The sequence below is a fragment of the Mus caroli genome, unplaced genomic scaffold (assembly GCF_978045245.1).
Source record: "Mus caroli unplaced genomic scaffold, Mus_caroli_1 scaffold_17, whole genome shotgun sequence".
Taxonomy (NCBI): domain Eukaryota; kingdom Metazoa; phylum Chordata; class Mammalia; order Rodentia; family Muridae; genus Mus; species Mus caroli.
This window is the reverse complement of record NW_028227272.1, coordinates 73,983,276-74,004,703: the sequence shown is the minus strand read 5'-3', so window position 1 is coordinate 74,004,703 and position 21,428 is coordinate 73,983,276. Positions and strand designations below refer to the sequence as shown.

General features: G+C 38.0%; 1 pseudogene; it reads right to left on the bottom strand.

The window, feature by feature from the left end:
• Positions 1-8,915: 8,915 nt before the first annotated feature.
• LOC147000671 (large ribosomal subunit protein uL29 pseudogene) lies at positions 8,916-9,507 on the bottom strand (annotated as a pseudogene).
• Between the last annotated feature and the right edge of the window lie 11,921 nt (positions 9,508-21,428).

Sequence of the window (21,428 nt, the reverse complement as noted above, 5' to 3'; positions counted from 1 at the left end):
TTTGGAATTAGGAAGTCAAAAAAAGACAGGAACAGGTCAAAAGCAAGCTACCCCCAATGACAGTCAGGCATTGATTTTCTTTCTTTGGGTACATTCTCACGTCTTAAAGTTTCAAAACTCATCCAAAATAGGACCACCTTCTAGGGACTTAGTCTTTTACATATAAGAATAATGGAGAAATTTAAAATTTTTAATGTTTGATCAAAAATAAATACTCAAAATTTCTGCCTCCTATTTTAACATTTGCTTTTTAAAGGTGCATATGTGTTCTGGAAATATTTGAGCTGATATGCAGTAGAGTTGCATGGCTTTTCCTAAGGAGATATGAGCAAATCTCTGTTCACTACAGAAGGAGGACCAATAATATGTTGAAGAAATTATTCCAACTGTTAACCCCCACTGGTCAAGAATATGACCACTATCATAATTTAAATCCAAATTTGAAGCAAGCTTTAATTAAATACAGGCTAGCTGCTGAACTACGGCCAGCTCCATTTCTGGGTTCCCAGAAAACGATCATGAGTAACATGTTTGCAGGGGCCATAAAAGGCAAAACCCAAATCACTGCATTTCCCAACAAGCCAGGGGCAAACATATATCCTCACATATTTCCTGCCATGTACCTCCTGCCCACACGTGATCAAGCATATTCAATGCAGGTGGCTCAAACAAATATAGAATAGGAATTTATCCTTAACTGCAAACAGAACTGTTAACCTGCAAGGTATTTTTTTCCTGGTTTGGTTTCAACAACAAAATGTAGCTTGGTGAATCTGTGAATTTATTCAGGTCACTTGCAGGAGAATAAGTGAAGAATTACTTACAGAAGCATAGAGATTCAAAAGCAGCTGTGTCACTAGAAAGATTATGTCCCCAGAGCATTAGGGCGGCAGTGGGGTTGGTATAGAAGTTCTGCTTAGGGCCAAGCATTCAAAAGTCATTTATGCTTAGCAATCTGACCAGGTAAAAGCTTCTGAAGTAACTGCTACCTAATGAAAAGCAAGCCCCTCTGAAAATAGCTTAACATAGCACTAATCTATGAACATAAAAATAAATATTTAGAAAGAAATTTAATGAATACAGCACACTCATTTAACAAAAGAATAGCAATAACTTCTTCAACTCCTTCTTCATTAATTCAGGAATATAAATAGGGCCATTTTGACAGCAACTCTGCATTTTTTGGCCCTTGGGTGGCCTTTGCTCTTTGAACTGGAGTCTAGGAAATATAGTGGATACTAAAGCCTTCCCTAGCCAAAAGCTTTCAGATTCTTATCTCCCAGACTCAAATAATGAAATGCATGGTCTACAGAGAGGTGAATTTTAAAAAGAAAAAAAAATTAGGTGCTTAAGAGAGAGAAGAAGGCAGAGCTCCTGCATAGAAGGAGGGTTCCAAAAACTTGAATATTACTAAGCTGTGAGTTTGGGGGCTTCTGAGAGAATCTAGGCAGATAATGGGCTGAGGTACATTTCAGGAGGTCACTCCAGTTGACTGAACTATGCTATGCATCCAGGAGCCTCTTCTCATTTTCAGTCACATTGTTAAGCACAGGCTTTAATCAGATGTGATAATTTCGGAGACTGCAAAGAAAGACGCATCCTAAGTCTCTTCTGCCTTTAGAGGACACTCTTAGAACTGCTGTGTGGTGGTCTGAATAAGAATAGTTCCCATAGGCTTATATATGAATGCTTAGCCATCAGGAAATGGCCTTATTTGAAATGATTAGAAGGATTAGGAGGTGTGGCCTCATAGGAGGAAGTATGTCACTGGGGGTGGGCTTTGAGGTTTCAAAAAGCCCAGAGTCTCTCTGCCTAGAGATTGAAATGTAACTCCCAGCTATATCACTAGCTTCTGCTTGAATTCCACTATGCTCCCCATCATGATGATAATGGACTAAACTTTTGAAATTCTAAGCAAGCCCCCAACTAAAGGCTTTCTCTTATAAGAGTTGCCTTTGCTGTGGTGTCTCTCCAAAGCAATATAACAGTGACTAAGACCTGCTGTTTGAAGGGTCCATCCTACACAGTCACTTTCTGTCTCTTGCACCTATCAAAATGGACTCAAATCCACCAGAAAGCACTTGGTTGTTTTGTAACAGTCATACCATGATGGCAGCAGTGAGCACATCTTTCCTGACAGGTTGGTAGCATGTGACAAAGGGTCTACAAGGAATAATACTGCTGATTATCTTTGCTTTTCCCTGGGTCAGGGAGAATGTAAGAACTACAAAAAAAGGAATGGAGATTTGTAAAACATTGTTTTCTGGGTTTGACAGAGATGCTTATAGTATTTATGAACTTACAGAAGCTGTGATTATCTACGGAAGCTTGGCACAACATTAAATCTGTTAGCATTCTATCATTACTGAAGATAACGGGAGCCCTTCTATCCAGGAGGAAGGTACAGGTACATAATGGTTGCTGGGAGGAAGCAAGACATTTTCTTTAGTGGAGTAACTAGTGGTAAGTTGCACATGATCCAGTGAATAGCTCATCACCCAAGTGCATGTTTAAAACCAAAAAACCAAACCAAAACATACAAACAAACCTAGAACAAAAAACCTCTAGTCACCATGTTTTAAAAAAAGGAAAAATTCTCTAAGGCATGAAATTACAAGGGAAGGACTATTTAGGAGAAGGAAGAGATTAATAAGAGTGCGAGTCAGGCAACTGAGAGTCATAGATAATGGAGGGTGACTGTAATAAAAATTATTCATAAGATGTCTGTAATTATATTCATCACTGTGTATCATTCACATACATATTGTTAACAAGGCAACTGCAGCATAAGTGGCAACTGCAGCATGAGTGACAACTTACAGAAGCTCTGACCCTGGAGGTACCACTCCATGTGGCATCAGCTCCACTGGAAAGAACTTTTTCTCCACAGCAATTGTTTGCTGCTGCTATACTCTTGGTAGAAGGACGTTTAGTCCATTTCTGAGCGCCCGAAACTTAAAAAAATAAAAGAAAGACAAATAATTCCTCTGGATTTTACCTTTTAAGTGTTTGAGGGAGGAACACACAGGGAAATTAAAATTAATGTAATATTTTCCATTTTTAATTAGCAGAGAGCTACATAAGTGTTTCTGTTCTTGCCTTTGGCTGTTGTAATGAATGCTTCTATGTCTTGCCTCAACAAAAATTGATTCCTACCAGTACAAAAGCATGTCCAAACTTGTATATTAACAACCAAATCTAGCCCAATATGTAATGAAAATAAATTATGTTTTGAAAAAAATGCAAACACATATATATGAAATTATTAGAAAAAAATCTCATTTACAAGTCCACTTAAGGTGTTAATGGTACATTGACAGCACACAATATATCAAATAAAACTGATGATTATATATTAACGCCATTAAAAGGGAAACTAGATGAGAGAAGGGGAACGAAGCCAATTTACAAGAACAGTTTAACATATTGGAAATCATAGATACACAACTTCAGGAAAAATGCTTGATATTTAAACTTTATTATGTAGAGTAAATTTTCCTTTTAAGGAAACCATAAACATTTTTTAAGTAATATACTGTAATTCCAAGGACCTGTGTTGCTGATAAATTCCATTATCTGCAAGAATCTGATTGGCACGACCAAAGTCCCATAGAAAATGGAGAGGTTAACAAAAATATTAAAAATGACAAAGTGTTTGAAGTATTGACTTTTAAACTAAAACAAGCTGAATCATGTAGAACATTCTATAACCTTGAAACCGTCTTATGGAATACTTTCTTCACAGTGATTTTGACAGTCATGTTCTTTCCCAAACACTTTTAGCAAACTTACATCTTTGTATACTGCCAACTACCCATGGATGGCTTTTTATCCCTTCTTTCAATCCCCTTCCTTATTGCTATCTCAGGAGAATCCTTACCTAGCATGTAATATCTAATAATATAGATACTAAAGTTGCACCATTTAACATTTTTAATGTGAAAATCATGAATATTAGACAAATATCATATTCTCTAAAGCGAGGTTGTAAAAATTACAGGTGTTGAGGTGTGAATTTACAGGTCCATGTCAGCAAAGCCACAGAAAAATCAGAGAATACTTTGATATGAGATTACCTGGTTAATTACCTATAAAGGACATGCATCCAAAAAGACTATTCAAGCACTTTGAGGATCCTCTCCGTGTAAGATAGTTCATAGCCAATAGGCTGCAGTGGGCAGAATGGTGCTTCTTCCGAAGGATACTCAAGCTTTGACCTTGAAACCTGCTACTATTAAGTAGTGAAAAGTAATCCTCAGATAAGATTCAATAAAGACTTTCAGATGGGAGGTTGTGTTGGGGATCTTCACAGGACAAGTGTCATCACAAAGGTATGTTTAAAAACAAACAAACAAACAAACAAAAATCAAAAGGGGTGTTAGACTCAGAACAAGGGTTGACCACTAAAGTAGAGGATGGAACGCTATGGCGAAAAGTGTGGAGATAGAGAAAGAGCCATGTGATGATTGCCTGGGCCCCTGGAGGCTACGAAGAGGAGAAAGCAAACCTCGGGAGAATGCAGAACTAAAGAAATGTGGATGTTAGGCCAGAGAGCTTATGTCAGACATGTTCTGCTGACCTCCCGACAATACAGAAGCAGTTTTTGATCTAAAGTACTACTATATTTGTAGTAATTTACACTGGCAATAGTAAAAATCCAACACGGAGGGCACAGGAATATATTCAATAGTAGTAAGTACATTTTTTTGTTGTTGTTTTCTAAAACCAGAACCATGAGATTTGGGAATATAAAGACTTTTAGGAAGAATGATCAATAATTACTGTTCTTTTCAAAGCACACTTGTGCTCTCTGGCTTGCAAGTACCAATTACTAATGCTAACATACCCTCTCTTTCAGATTGTGCTAAAGGATTAAATATCATCTGCTTCTAATTTACAGTCATATTTGAGTCTTTGAGCAAGACCCACAGCACAAAACATATTTTATGTTATAACTCAAAGGCTATATACTGACATAAGAGTGGGCCACAAACTTGGTACATGTTGATATTTTGATAGTCTCTTCTGATCAACTTCATTGTAAAGTGTTATGCAGGATGGTTTGTTTGATTTTTACCAACTGAAGTGTGTTTTGAAGTGATAATAAATTGGACCTTGAGAAAAAAAATTAAATACGACATATATTGTAAAACTGGTAATGACAAATGTGCTAAGCGCATGATAGATAGAGCAAGACCTAACGTCTTACTATTTCCTTATTCACTCTTCTAACTGAGTACTAGCCAGTTGAAGGACCCTAAGTGGGTATGCATAAAACTTTAAATACCAGTACAAGAATTCCCGCCTGAGAATTGTTTAATTAGAAAGTTCAGTGATGGGACATAAGCATAGATAGAGAACAATCACTATGAGATGGTGGAGACAATGACTAGCTCATTAACAGCATCTCATTGTCCTCAGAGCATTTCATTGGATTGAAGTCTCATGGAGTTCAGGCACCTTCGTTTGAGCAATGGCAGTTTTGACTGACTGATATCAGAGCCCCTTAATGACCTTGTCTCCAAGAGAAGTAGGTACCACTACTGTTAGTAAATGCAATCCAGCTCTCAACTCAAAACTCATTTTCATTGTTAACCTCCCAGAGAGTGGCATGGCCATGTGGGAGGGAATCATTAGCTAACGCCTACACCTTATATCTCAACATTTGGCAAAAGGAGCTGCTGAGTGTTGCATGGTTAACTTGGCTGCTTTTCTTTCTTTCTTATTTTTTTATTAGATATTTTCTTTATTTGCATTTCAAATGTTATCCTCTTTCCCAGTCCCCCCACCGCCCCCCCTCCCGAACACCCTATCCCATCCTCCCTCCTCCTGCTTCTAAGAGGGTGTTCTTCCACCCACCCACCCACCCACCTATGCCCACTTCCCCTCCCTCGATTCCTCTACACTGGGACATCTATCAGGCCTTCATAGGACCAAGGACCTCTCCTCCAATTGATGCATGACAAGGCCATCCTCTGCAACATATACAGCTGGAGCCATGTGTACTAGGAACTCTTAGTTGACTGCTTTTCATTTCCCAAGAGATGTTGCCTTCTATTTCAAGGAGAATGAGTTTGATCTCTAAGTTGGTGATTCTCAGAGATCTGCTGTCACAAAATGTATGGAGTTCTGCAGATGCCGTAGGCAGAGCTCCACTCTATCAACCCTGAGCTGAGCACATGGCGGGTGGGGGAAGTGCAAGTGCATGGACTTCAGATCTAGGCTACAGCCATTCTCTTTCATTATCCCTCCCCACCCCAAGCTGGGGCGATGTTGTGTTCCAATCTTTATATTGAAGAATACACCATTTACCTTTTCCCCCACATTTAGATTTCTCAGGGGTTGTTTAGGAAATCTTTTTGATTACAGGTTATTCATTGTGTGTGCATATGTGTACATTGTTGAGCATACTCATTTCATAGCATGCCTGTGGACAACTTTCAGAAATTGGTTCTTTCCCTCCACCATATGGGTTCTTAGGATCGAACTCAGGTCACGACAGCAAGAGTCTTACACTCCTGAGCCATCTAGCTGGCTTTCATTGATCATTCTGTTTTTCTCACTCTGTGACCAAAAATTTCTTCCCCCACCCCCAATGAAATACTCTTAAAGATTGTAATAAAGATGAGATTTAAAAGATTTAAATATATGACTAACACTTCTAGATATACCTCACTGGAAGAAGCTCTAGCAGTCTCTTTCTGACAATTACCTCCCCTAACACACCCTGCTTCTTTGCTAAAAACCAAACCTGGCACACAACAGGCTTTCAGTACTTTTGCATAGAGGAATATATGAATTATCATAGCCACCGCGGATTTACATTTTCTACCAATGTGGCTGAGTAATCATTCCTTTTTGGCGTCAGACTTTTTGTTTTGTTTTGTTCATGGAAACGGGGCAGGGAGGAACATCATTTGGTGTGAAAAGCCAAATGCTAGTCTGCTCCATTATTACCTTCACCTGAAAACAGAAGAGAACAATTTGTCTTTTCCATCTAGTGTCTTAAGTTGTAGCAATGAGTGTTCATTTCTAAATGCAATTGCTTTCCAGCTCCTGCTCCTTTGTTCTCTGTGGATCGCCCCGGAGAGTTCCTCTGGCCCTCTACCTCTGAGTTTTGTTTAAGAATACACTTGTCAGTGGAGATTAAGATAAAGTATCTATGTGAGCACAAAGGTGAGAAAGAATTCCAGTCCCTGCTGAACGGGAGGACCCAGGCCATTTAGCTCCTCCAGGCAGAGGGAAGCTGCATCCCAAATCACAAGAGTCAACAGGTTCAGGGGCAGGGTGATGGGGTGAGGCATTGCTCAAAATTCCCTAGAAAACAAGTCTAGTAGCAGGAGTGAGGCTAGGCTCTGCTTCTTCTGTTAAACACGACAGAAATTGCCTAGTATTTTCGAAGGTCTGATGGGTCTGCTTTCTTTTAATCTAGGAGCAATAGTAATAATAATTATAATAACAACAACAACAACAATAATAATAATGTCGGCATCTTTTTCAAATATTCAGTTTTCAGCTTTCACCAGAATGTCTAGAGTTTTCTCTGCTCAATAACTAACAGTCTTTACTATAATAGTTTTATGAACTATTTTTTTTCTTGAATTCTTCTGTTCCTATGCCTACTGTTCTATGAAGTAACTTCAAGTCAAATCTGATATCAGATTCCTTGAGTTAGCAAGCTTTTTGTGCTCAGTGTGGAAGCGAGTGCTGGGGAAAAGCTAATTAAAATGGCAGAGACCAGACTCTTCCTTTAATGATGCTTTCTTGTCAATCATTTGTGTTCATTTCAGTTAATGTAGGGCGTCCCTTTGTGGTGCAGCCTATCTTGGAGCCTCCCACCATGCTGTCTCAGCATGCCCTGTGCTAGGATTACAGGCGCAGGCCACCACACCCAGCTAAGGATTTTTGAGCTGAAACAGAATAGTGTTATACTCAGAGCGATCCATTCCACCAGTCTTTTTTGCATGATATTTTTATGGCATTTCCTACATGCTTTCTCAGAAAGGGATAATATGCGTTTATGGAAAAAAAATCGCTTGGCAAATTTACTAAAAATTGCGTTCTCAGTCTATACAAAGCCGGTTGTAGTGGGCACGACTGATTGAGAAAATAAGTTTAGGAGTAAACATGTATAGTGCTATGTGAAGGGAAACCCATTTTTAAAAATCACCAAAAAGAATATTTGAAAAGAACTTGCATTGTTGATTCAGTAGATACAAAAAAAGTCATGGATATCTGACCCTGGTACAGCAGTGACCATGATATAGAAGTATGACTAACCCTCTCACATTATCTTGTATTTAACCTTTCTCCATCTCATGTAATATGAATTTTAAAAAAGGTTAATCATACAGACTAGGAATAACCACTAGGACTTGTGAATATGAAGGTACATTTTCAAACCTGAGAGGTGCTGTAATACAGTATTTACCTTGCCTTTAACAGCTTACATCAGACTACAACGAGTATTTCCTAGGACACAGGGGAGCACTCCATCACTGTGACAAATGTCTTAGAAACTGACAGAGACAAAAGGAAGGATTACATCTAAGCAACTTTGCTTTACTCTCAGAATGATGGAAATCCATTACAGGGGACCTATAGACAAAGCGTTTGCAATCTCAGGTAGACATTCGCCTTGAAAACATAGCCTACGGTTGCTTAAAGTCATCTTTGCAGTGACATTTGCTGTATTAGGTATGTTTTATCTTCCAGAATTCACTCGACTGAAAATTAAGATTGAAAAATACTTTCCCCCAAGCACTTATATATTTCTAAAGACAACAAAGTTAATTACCTAACTCGTTGATGCCTGTTATCTAGATTTTCTTCCTTTTATATTTAACAAAGTTGTGGACAAATTAATAAAATATCTCTAAGTTTATTCAGAAATTACTCCTAAGACGAAAACATAATTTTTTTTTTTTTTTTTTTTTTTTTTTTGCCAGTCAGTCTCGCACTTTATTGTCGTTGTCATCTCAGGCCTTGACTGCATACTTGCGCAGAGGATGCAGCCGCTCCTTCTGCTGCTGCTTCTTGGTCTTCAGCTTCTCCTCGTGTTTGGTGAGCCGGCGGCGCATGGCTCTAGTCTTCTTGGGTCGCAGGTCTAGGGGCTTGTATTTCTTGCCCTTGTAGAATTTCCTGAGCTTTTCTTTTTGAGTCTGGTTAATAACAGTGAGGACTCAGGAGGTAGATTTGCAAACGACTTGTATCTTGGAGAGCTTGGACTCTGCGCCGCCTGTCACTTTAGCGACCCGAAGCTGGGACAATTCCACCTTCAGATCGTCCAGTTGTTCCAACAGCTCCTCCTTCTTCTTGCCGCGCAGGTCCCGAGCCTCAATCTTGGCCATTTCGGCGTTGTTCACGGCTGAAGCCACCTGGTTCGAGAAAGAGGAAAGGGCGGAGCCGACTTCCTCAACTCAAGAAAGAATTTTAAGAATGACTCTTTTTAGGGTGAAGAGAATGTCGTAACATTTGACTGTGGGTGTGACTACACCAACATTGTGAATTTACTAAAACCATGAAAACATGATGAAAGAATGTATGAAAGAATGAATCCTATAGTATGAGATTGTACCTCAATAAAGCTGTTGGAAAAAATAGTAGGTTATGTGTAACATAAAATACCTGTGCTAGCCTTATTTATAATAGCCAGGAGCTGGACCTCTCCTCCCATTGATGAGCAAGGCCATCCTCTGCTACATATGCAGCTGGAGCCATGTGTACTCCTTTGGCTTAGTTCCTGGGAGTTCTAGGGGGTCTGGTTGGTTGATATTGTTGTTCTTCCTATGAGCTTGCATACTCTTTCATCTCCTTCAGTCCTTTCTCTAACTCCTCTATTGGGAACCCCGTGCTTGGTCTAATGGTTGGCTGGCAGGGCCTCTCAGGGGCCAGCCATATCAGGCTCCTTTCAGCATGCACTTCTTGGCATCCACAATAGTGTCTGGGTTTGGTAACTGTATATGGGATAAATCCCCAGGTGGGGTAGTCTCTGGATGGCCTTTCCTTCAGTCTCTGCTCAACACTTTTTCTCCATATTTTCTCCTGTGAGATTTTTGTTCTCCTAAAAAGGACAGAAGCACCCACACTTAGGTCTTTCTTCTTATTGAGCTTTATGTGATCTGTGAATTATATCCTGGTTATTTGGGGCTTTTGTTTTAACATCCACTTATCAGTGAGTGCATACCATGTGTGTTCTTTTGTGACTGGGTTACCTCACTCGGGATGATATTTCCTAGTTCTATCCATTTGCCTGAGGATTTCATGAATTCATCATTTTTAATAGCGGAGTAGTCCTCCATTGTGTACGGGTACCACATCTTCATTATTCCTCTGTTGAGGGACATCCGGGTTCTTTCCAGCTCCTGGCCCAGTGTAGGGAAATTGAGGGCAGGGAGGTGGGTGGGAGGGCAGGTGGAGGAACACCCTCATAGAAAGTGAGGATTCTAACACTATCAGTATCATTTTATAAGGATTAAATGTATTAATACATGTAAAATAATACAGTGTCTTATGTACAAGGTTGCAATAAAAATATCAAACATTAAAAAAAAAAAAAAACCAACCCTGTGCTAAATGCCTGATAACTCACCAATGGAGAGGATGGAGAGGTAAATGAGGACACCAGACACAGATTTCTCAATATTTTTACCCTTATTTGTATTTATACTCCTCTGACATGGTCAGAAAGTGATATTCTCTAAACAAGGAGTATTCCTTGTAAGCTTGGGAATTTTACTTAAGGTGGATATCACAGTTAAATACAATAAAAACACTGCATTGGACAGCCACACTCATGTATGTACATTATCTGCAGTGTTTTCTTGCAAGGCCATTTGTTCCATCACCATCTAAATCCAAGTCAAAGCACCATTGTAGAGCATGCTTTGCCAGCATTTCTACAGTGAGTGTAGTCTTGGTGTATTTTAAACAACCTTATAATGTTGAATTAAGTAAAACATACTGTACATGAAAAAACCAGCCTTATTTTAGTAATGGTCACTGGTATTTTTGGTGATGTGCTCATTTATACAAAAAAAATTGCAAAAAATTGGACTATTAAAAAGATTAAAATGAGGGTTAGAAAAAATGGCTCAGTAGCTAAACACACTAGCCATACAAGTTTGAGAATTAACTGTATTTGAATCTCTATAAGCCACAGAATTGTAGAGGAAACATCTGGAATTCCAGGGATTCTGTATAGAGATAAGTGTGGACAGGAGAATCTATAAAACAGAATGGAAGAGAACTCTGAAGTACCAAACAAGAAGAGAGAGAGAGAGAGAGAGAGAGAGAGAGAGAGATACAGAGAGAGACAGAAACAGAGAGAGACAGAGAGACAGAGAGAGACAGAGAGAGGCAGAGAGAAACAGAGACAGAGAGAGAGAGACAGAGAGAGACAGAAAGAGACACAGAGAGAGAGAGAGATAGAGAAGGTAAGGACCAACACTGTTGTCCTCTGACCTCCATACAGGAGTCTGATTTGTGCACCTGCATTCATGAACATGAATGTGCTTGCACACATGTGCACACAAATCATAAGTATATCTTAAAGAACTTCTGTCTTATTCATGTGTAACTTAATGCATCTTATCAGTAGTAGTATTGCTATCTCTCTACAGTAAACATAACTTTACTACATGGATGAAGGCAGTATGGGCTTAGGCAGCAATGACACCATGAAGAACAGCAACATGAAAGCAACATGAAATGTTTTTTTTTTTTTTATGCTTCAAGCTCATCTCTAAAAAGTAAGTTTCATTAAGTGTAGTAGGACTTCTCAATAAATCTCTTTTTAAAAATTATCATTACTTTTTCTAATTCTTAGCCCTTACGTGGCCAACATCCCATAGAAATGCTTTCAAAGTAGATGAAGGAGTCATTATCTAATTTGTCGTTGAGAATCCCACTTTCACAGAATCAATGGATGTCTGTTATGGTTCATTTTAGGAAGATCCATTTTCTGAGAGTTATCCTACAGAATAATGAAGACATATTGAGGTGTGCTCCCATACATGATAACATAAAACATGCTATCTCTTTTATTGGTTATTTTATTTATTTCCATTTCAAATGTTATTTCTTTCCCAGTTTTTCCTCCACAAACTCCCTATCCCCTCCACCCTTGTGTTAGGGATAGGACCGAAGGAGCTGAAGGAGTTTGCAACCCCATAGGAAGAACAACAAAATCAACCAATCAGATTCTTCAAAGCTCCCAGAGACTAAACCACCAAACAAACAAACAAACAAACAAAAAACATATCTTAAAAATAGAAAATGTTAAATTCTTCAGGAAAAAAATCATAGGAAAATGTCATAGATTTCTATCTGAGTTATTTAATTGTGAGAAATAAATCAAAAATTACTATGGACAATATCAGAGGTCACCCTTAAAAGAGTTCATGCTCCCAACAGGTATTTTTCAAATACCATTGGGTCTGAACTGATCAACAATGGGTGATCAATATGCTCTGTTTACTGTCCTTTTGCTGGAAATACAAATACTGAGCTTTTGAAGACTTCACTACTGAGGGTAACTTGTCTCCCTATGTCTCCATGTGCACTGCAAGCCTTTGCTTGGCAAATAACTTACTATCTGTTGAAACTATGGGATTTTTGTTGTCGTTTTGCTTTGTGTTTCTTTTTCTGTAGTTCTCTCCTCAAGAACCAGTTTCTGAGAAAAACAAGGACAGCGACCAACATCCATGTGTGTATCCTCTTCAAACCTCTACGTCAACCTTACTGCAGCTTCTTTTTTGTCTTAGACCAACAAAGGTCATTGTCTTAGCATAGACCAACATGTCAATTCCTCCAAATTGAAGATCGTTATTTACCTGTTAAGTCAAGGTTAATTAACTATGTCTGCTTTCCCCAGGGGCAAACAAAACAAAACAAAACAAAACAAAAACCTCAATCTTCCTGTTTATCTACAATTTTTGTCAGCATTTTAGTTGTACAGTTTCCATAATAGGTTACTATAACTTAGGATGCTTCTTCTCACACATATTTACTTTGGACGATGTGATTGGTTGACTGAAATTGACAAATACTTGGACAACTTTTGTGTCATCTCCACACCTGCCTTATAATGTACCCTTTAGTTGCAGCAGTCCTCATGTTGGGCTGAGGGGCAGCAGTGTTCTTGTAAAGGCAATGGTAGATGACTCCACAGTAGAGGATTTGTAAAGGATGAGAGAGAGAAATATCTAGCTGGCTGGCCAATATCTACCATTTTTAAATGGCCAGTGCTTGCTTTATGCCTAATGCTGACCCACAGTAATTCAGCAACATGAACACACATAATTGCACACATAAAGCAATTTTATGCTTTCAATTTTCTCAACCAGTAAATAGGGGGAAAAATCAACATATCTGAATTGAATGTAAACAAAATAGGTTTGTTCTTTTTCATCGTTTAGAAGTGGTATTTGGGGATTGCTTATTGGGTAATTTATGATTTTTCTCCATTCTCAGTTTTAGAACCGTTTTTTTTTTTCATATAATATACAAATGTGAGCAGGTAAGTCTTACATTAGTGGGACTGTTGTGAATATACAGAATCAGGTCATATATAGAACCAGATCAAAGGCTGTGTCTTTTTGCCATAAATTCCAAGCCATCACATTAATCATTAATTGGAAATTTTCATATATTTATTTAGTTATACTTAACATGAAGGTCTATTGAATTTTGTGATTATATATATGCAATAACTTCAAATATTTTAAAGCTTTATATTTAATATTTTATCTAAAGGATTTAATTCTAGTTTTTCTTCCATTTGTATCTAAATATCGAGAAAAATCTGAAAAAAAAAGGAAAACGGTGTTTATTTTTTTAGTCTAATGTGTAAATAAGAATTTCCACTTTTATGAAACGAACTTAATAAGCCTTTAGAATAGATAGAAATAGTCCAGCCTGTCAAGATGTATTAATGCTAATGTTAGCCAGAAAAGCAGATGTATTTCTTAAAAATAGATATTTTGCCCTTAATACTTGCATGTAATTAAAATGGTATAAAAGTGGATTGGGAAAAATTAAACCTGCCTTCAGTTTCAGAATTGACTGGGTTCATACTACAATAAATAAATAAATAAATAAATAAATAAATAAATAAATAAATATATGATTTGGTGATTTTCCAATAACATAATAATAGAAGGTAATAATTCATTTTTAAAATATTTTCAAATGAGAGCTAATAATTGTCATATATAATTTAAGGCCAGTCCTAAAAGTCCTGTCTTGTGAAATACACCCATATAACTGGCATTACATGTATAGTTCTTAAATTGTTCTTATTATGAGTTCATGGTTTGTGGTTCTCAACCTGTGGGTTGCAAAACTTTTGGGTGGTCCCATACCAGATACCTTGCATATAGGATATTTAATATAAATCTTAATATTGACAAATTTATAGTTATGCAGTAGCTATGGTTGGGGGTCACCGCAACACAAAGAGATGTATTAAAGGTCACAGCGTTAGGGAGTTGGAGAACCATTGCTCTAAGTAGAAATCCTGAGCTGTCATCCTTTCCTGACTTTGGTGATGTTATAAAACTATAAGCCTCATTAGCATTGTGTGACCATGGAAATGACAGCAATGGTGATACTAATCACGCAAAGAGGGCTCCTACAACTTTGGTGATTTTAGGCTTTTGCATTGATGGAATAGTTTTTCCTATTATATAGTCATATATACCACTGAAAGACAGTGGTATATATGACTCTCTCTTACAGGTAAATAAATCTGGAGTGAGGATTGACCAAGGGTGTAGAATTAGTAATTTCGCTGAGCATACTAGGTTGGCAGGTCCTTAACTACATTCCTACTCCTCTACACTTGTCAGCTCTGGAGCCATTCCATCAACTGTCCCTCCATCCCCCTGACTCTCACTCTTGTAGCTTCTCTAATAATCCTTCACACAGCTGAGCGAATTATCTTCCAACAGAAACAAATTCAATCCTGGAACTCACATTTTCAGAAAGATCTAGGGTTTAATGATGTCTCTTTATAAACCATCACCCACATTGATATATTTTTCTTCATCTCACCTTGTAGTCCCCTTTTCTTACAACCACTGGATGAAGGGCATGTAGCCTTTGCACATTAGGATGACAGCTGTGATTGAATTGATATCAGCAAAATTACTTGAAACCCGGGCAGTCTTTCATAGCTCTTTTCACTCTTTAATAACTTATTTGCTTATTTAAGTTTTATTTTAGAAACCTTGCCATTATTACAGCTCAATAATGTCTCAAGGGTTTTTGTGATGATACATTCAGATAACGTGTAGGGTCTACTGCTACTCATCCAGCAAACAAGAGGTGCTTTTATGGCTGTGTCTCTAATACACTTCTGCCCTGCTAGCTCTGCATTTATGCTGACAGATTTCTTTAGGTTCTCTTATGGTTCCCGGTTAAACTCCTTAGGGAAAGTTAGTGTCACAGTCTGCCACTGTAGCTAAGTTTTCTGTGCATTCTTCCAGAAAGCCAACAGTTCCTTGGGTCTGTTTTCACACAGCTGACATGTATGAAGGAAACAAAATCACCCATCAATAATTCCTTATGAAATCTTATTGCCTTCATTCATCACGTTGTAGGGTTCCCGCTGTTTTAAACTGTTGTTTTAATATCAGTAATTGAGCAACCCGACTCTTCAGAACGTGTCATTGACTGCTTCTTAATGTGTCCAGCCTGTGACAGATCATAGGTGACTACTTGGCTTTCCCATTTCCACTTTTTCATATTTTTACTTCTTGTTATGATTTTTATGATGGTCAAATATTGTTAACATCTGTAAAACCTGGTTCTAGAAAGAGAGTTAAATCTTGCATGGAATATAAAAATTGTGATCCTGAACTTCCATAATTCTGAGTTTAGAAGAATTACTTTCCTGAAGTATTGCGACATATCCTTTATTAATATAAAGCTTATACATAGTCATCTACCATTTACTTAGGGTCTCTATATCTATAGATTGGCTCATTTATATAAACCTAAAGACAAATAAAAACCAACAAAGCAGAGAAGCATCAGGAATTGCAGAAATGAGCTTCAAAGCCCTAAGACAAAGTCACACTCTTACTTAATTGATTTTATTTAAATCACCCTGCAGAGTCTATAATTAACACAGGGCAGGATGTTCAAATTTCTGCTCAAAATGACCCCCTGCTGATGGCTTACTACACATTGATATGAAGATGACTTCCCAGAGTCAACATAAGCTGCGTTGATTCTACAGATGATTGATGTCTGCTCTCATGGCATTAGACATGCCAGATCACTGATAGACAGCCTCCCAGCAGATGGACAGATGGGGAGCAGCAGCCCCGTGTTGACGCTATTAGTCATAGAGATGCTTCTTTATACTGACCAATTCTAAAAGGTCAATTGATGGCTTAGAGGCACAGAAAAAAATAGCATTTAAAAATGTGTTCAAATTTTTTTTACACATTATATTCCTAATGACATGGGAAACGATGAGGTACAAGTAGTGGGGATATCTTTGCTCTTCTAAAGTCACCATGATGAGAAAATAGGTTTGTTTTGTTCTTAAGTTCACCACAATTTTCATTCAATAATATTTTCCAACCAGTTGTAACAGGATCATTTTAAATTATGAAATGCAAACCTTAAAATTCTATATGGATATACATTTATATGTAATAAAGACTGTGGCATTAGGGAAGTTTTATGAACATAGAAAATCAAAGTATGTGAAGTCCTAGTCAAGGAAATTGTTGGCTCTCACCGCTGACCTTATGTCACGAAAGTAGGACAAAGTTCACCGACAACCTTTCCATATGAAATCAGTACACACTCTAACAATATTTTTAGTACTTTTTTTTAGTTTTTTTTATTACGTATTTTCCTTAATTACATTTCCAATGCTATCCCAAAAGTCCCCCATACCCTCCCCCACCACTCCCCTACCCACCCATTCCCATTCTTTTGGCCCTGGCATTCCCCTATATTGGGGCATATAAAGTTTGCAAGTCCAATGGGCCTCTCTTTCCAGTGATGGCCGACTAGGCCATCTTTTGATACATATGCAGCTAGAGTCAAGAGCTCCGGGGTACTGGTTAGTTCATAATGTTGTTTCACCTACAGGGTTGCAGATCTCTTTAGCTCCTTGGATACTTTCTCTAGCTCCTCCATTGGGGGCCTTGTGATCCATCCAATAGCTGACTGTGAGCATCCACTTATGTGTTTGCTAGGCCCCGGCATCGTCTCACAAGAGACAGCTATATCAGGGTCCTTTCAGCAAACGCTTGCTAGTGTATGCAATGGTGTCATCGTTTGGAGGCTAATTATGGGATGGATCCCTGGATATGGCAGTCTCTCTTTTAACAGTATTTTGACAGACCTCTAACAAACTTTTCAAAATTACTTTGGCCTAAGCAAATATTAAGCTCTGCTCTCCTCATTTTGTATGATTTGTTTAGTTACCCAACTCAGTTTGATGTTTTGCTGTTTCCGGCGCTAACGCCATTGTGTGCTCCTGCTTCATCATCCATTTGCTGGGAAAGACTTTCGACACCATTGAACTCAAGGCTTTCTGGTTAGTGAAGTGCTCCCTTAAGGAGATGGTCAGGCCCCGGGGAGCTGAAGAGGTGGCTCAGTGATTAGGAGCACTTCCTGCTCACCCAGAGCTCCCAAGGTTGGTTTCCAGCTTTCACATTGTGTGGCTCTTAACAACCTCTACCTCCAGGTCCAGGGAATCAGAGCTCTTCTTATGATCCTCGTGGGTGCCAGCGGTATACAAATGTGTGTGTATGTGTGTGTGCATGAGCGTGTGTGTGTGTGTGTGTACATGCATGCACAAATAAAAACAAATCTTTGGACTAAACAGATGATTAAGTCATTGAGAACATACATTGTTATTCCAAAGGACCAATTTTGCTCTCAACACCATTTTAGACAGCTAGAAAACTAACTGTAACTATTTTCAGGGGATCCCATGCCCTATTTTGGCCTCTAAAGGCACTTGTACTCCTGGCAGTTTCCCTTTCCCTTCCTCCTCCTCTTCTGCCTCCTCTTCCTCCTCCTCTTCCTCCGCCTCCTCTTCCCACTTCTCTTCTTCCTCCTCCTCTTCCTCTTCCTCCTCCTCCTCCCCTTCTCTCTCTCCCCCTCTCTCTCTGTATGTGTGTGTGTGTGTTTGTATTATATACACATGACTAAAAATAAAATAAATCTTTAAAAAAGATAACTGATTTGGGAAATTTAGGACATAACACCACTATATAAGGCACTTTTCTTATTGAATATTTTAATCTGAAATGATTTAAGAATGTCAGATGTAGTCTTTTCCTCTGAAGTAAGTTATCAATATTGGGAACTAAACTGTTTTCCTTCTTATTGCTGTTTAATATATCTCCTTTCTGGAAAGTTAGACTCTTAAAAACATATTGATTAGATCAGAACCTATAGTTAGAGATTAATACCTCTCCCTACTTATTTCAAATGATATCTATGTTACCTGATGAACAGGATATGTAAAGGAAAGTCCTGACAGAGTACTTTGTAAGATTTTCTGAGTGGCCAAGAGATAAAAGAATATATTCCCCTCCTTCTGAAATAATGGATGGTTTAAGTCCACTACCAGGTACATTTTTGTAAAATCTTAAGAATGCTGTGCTGAAGTAGGTGTGATAAATGGGTTGGAATTTTTCACTTCTTATCCCTGATAAATGGAGTATATGATTCTCATGATGCCCCAAATACCAATACCAACAAAGTACTTTGAGCCAAACTGACTTGCATGGGTGTTTCCCCTTAGCAGTGCTAATCTTACATACCCAACACATACTTTCCCCTTAGGACTGAAGGTTAAATATACCATTCTTAAATCTTAAATGATCCTATATGGTCATGGTAAGTCAACAGATGTTAAGTCATAATTATTCATAATAAAATTTTAAAGTCCTAAACTTGTTAGAAGTCAGTGATAGGCTACTGTTATAAAATTATTTAGAACGGTATTCAATAAAAGTCAAGAGTGGATTGACGGCCTGTACAATAAAAGGGCAAAATTGTAAACATCAGCCAGATGAATTTAAGTATGTTTTTTTTTTCTTAATGGTTTTGGGTGGGAATAAAGACATCCTCTCGTGAGGCACGCAGCATCCCAGGAATGTAGAATGTGGCTTTCCAAAGATGGCTTGGGCATAGGAGGAGTGTTCTTCATCTTTTTCCCAGAAGACAGAGAATGGAAAGTTCATATGATTCCATTTTCAAGGATTTGTTTTGGCTTATTTCTAGAAATTTCCTAAAACAGTGGTGATGGTTTTTGTTGTTGTTGTTGTTGTTGTTGTTGTTGTTGTTGTTGTTGATGATGCTAAGATAGAGTTAAAGGAGTGCCATACAGGAGGAAGCTAATATATAATCTGTATATCTCCCATATACAGATTGGTCTGCGCAGTTTAACTCCTTATATGATGACTCTATTTAGAGGAGGAATTTGAACACTAGGAAAACAGAGGAAAAGAATACATGGGAGGATAAATAGAGCATTAAAAAAAAAAAACGACCTGCAACTTTTATCTGCAGAGCTATTTGATTCATAATAAATCAGACTCCCCCTAATTTTTACTTCCAAATTTTAAAATAAGAGTAATAAGCTCTCTTTAGTGATTATTATCAGGTTCAGTAACAAAAATTTGAGAAAAGGAACTCTAATCTTTAGTTATAGAATTCTGTAAGCCTCAGTTCCTAATTTCTTATGATCTTAATATTTTTAAGTTCATCTTATTAATGCCTGTGCACACTTTTATCTTTAGTTAGTAATTTTGATGAACCATTTTTATGTTAGCAATCCACAGGAATAATGTATCGGTACACTGAAGATAATTCCACTCTTTCTTTAAAATACTAATTTCAGTGACTGAGAACTTGGCTCCTCAGTAGGCAAAAATCACTTGCTATACAAACCTTTTAATCTCAGTTTGGAACCTGTAGAAATTCGGGCAAAGCGGCATGTATTGGGAATCCCAGCACCCCTGTGGTAAGATTGAGGGAGATATAAACAGCCACCTAGAAGCTCACAGGCTGGTGCGGGTGTGAATCATACAGTGCGGTGGGCAATTCAGGGGACACCCTTCCTCTAACACTGTAGAACATGAGCAGTGACAACAGAAAGTTGTCCTCTGATGTGCTCTTGCATGTCGTGGCATATAAAGGTTACTCACACACATAGCATGTCCATGGCATCACACAAAAATAAATATTTTTATCACAGTACTAGCATCACATGCTTAGGTTACACTGTTGAAGTTTGTCCTGGCTCTTTCTCCCAGACCCAGACTCCCTACATTAAGACTCGGACACAAAATATATTTATAAAATCTTGGACATAGAGCTAGACTCTCCTCCAACTAGATCATAACTAAAATATCCTATTTATTTTAACCTACATTCTATGTGGCTGGATACCTGTGTTCAGGTACCATGCATCCATCTCTTCACATCTTCCTGGGTGGATCTTCCACATCTGGCTCTTTCCCCTGAATCCTTTCTCCTCCGGGATGTTCTGTTGCCCATTTCCTGCCTAAGCTGTAGGCCATAGGCTTTTTAATTGACAAATGATACATCCATATAATATACAAGATATTATTTTCTATGTTAGACATATATGAATAAACCTTTAGACTATTGAGAAAGATTAGTAGGGGCTTTAAACTGTTGATTCCTCCTATGTCAGTGTAGTTAAGATCAAACAGTAACATGCCTTCTGTGCATTAACCCACTACACACTCCCACAGAAGCCTCCCATTGTGCCTTGAAACAGCTTGTCATCCAGTTGGCAGAAATTCTATCCTTTGAGAACGACCAAATTCCACACTGTGGAGGTGTTTTTTATTTTTTAATTTTTTTTAAAGGAGAACTTTCGTTTGATTCTTTCTTTTTCCCCTTGTATGCTTAAGAGGGAAGGAAAAAAGGCACCTCTTAAATGATCTTTATAAGCCTAAGTTTTATAATTGACCTCATTTATATTTAAAGATCTATCATTCACATGGCAAAGAAACAATACATACAGATGAATTCAAGCTGAAAAAAAGTGTACTCCCTCTGTGGACAGAATTAGAATAGCGTCTTTTGTGGCATTATTCTTGGCTTTCGGTGTTTAAATATGAAATTTCTGTTATTTTAAATTTCTCTCCAATGGTGTTTCACTTTTAAACAAAACACTCAACTAAGCTAAAAAAAATGTAGCTGACCAATGGAGAACAGGCAAGAAACCTGATAACAGACAAGCCTCATATTATTCTTCCCTGTAGACATTTTTAGCTTTCCCTACAACTAGCAGTTCTAACGTTTGATATGAGTAGAGTTTTCTGTTTGTGCTTTGACTGGCTAATTTGTACCTATGTTATTAACTTGCATGTATGTTTACTTTGATACTACTACACAACTGTGAGTTCTCTGAA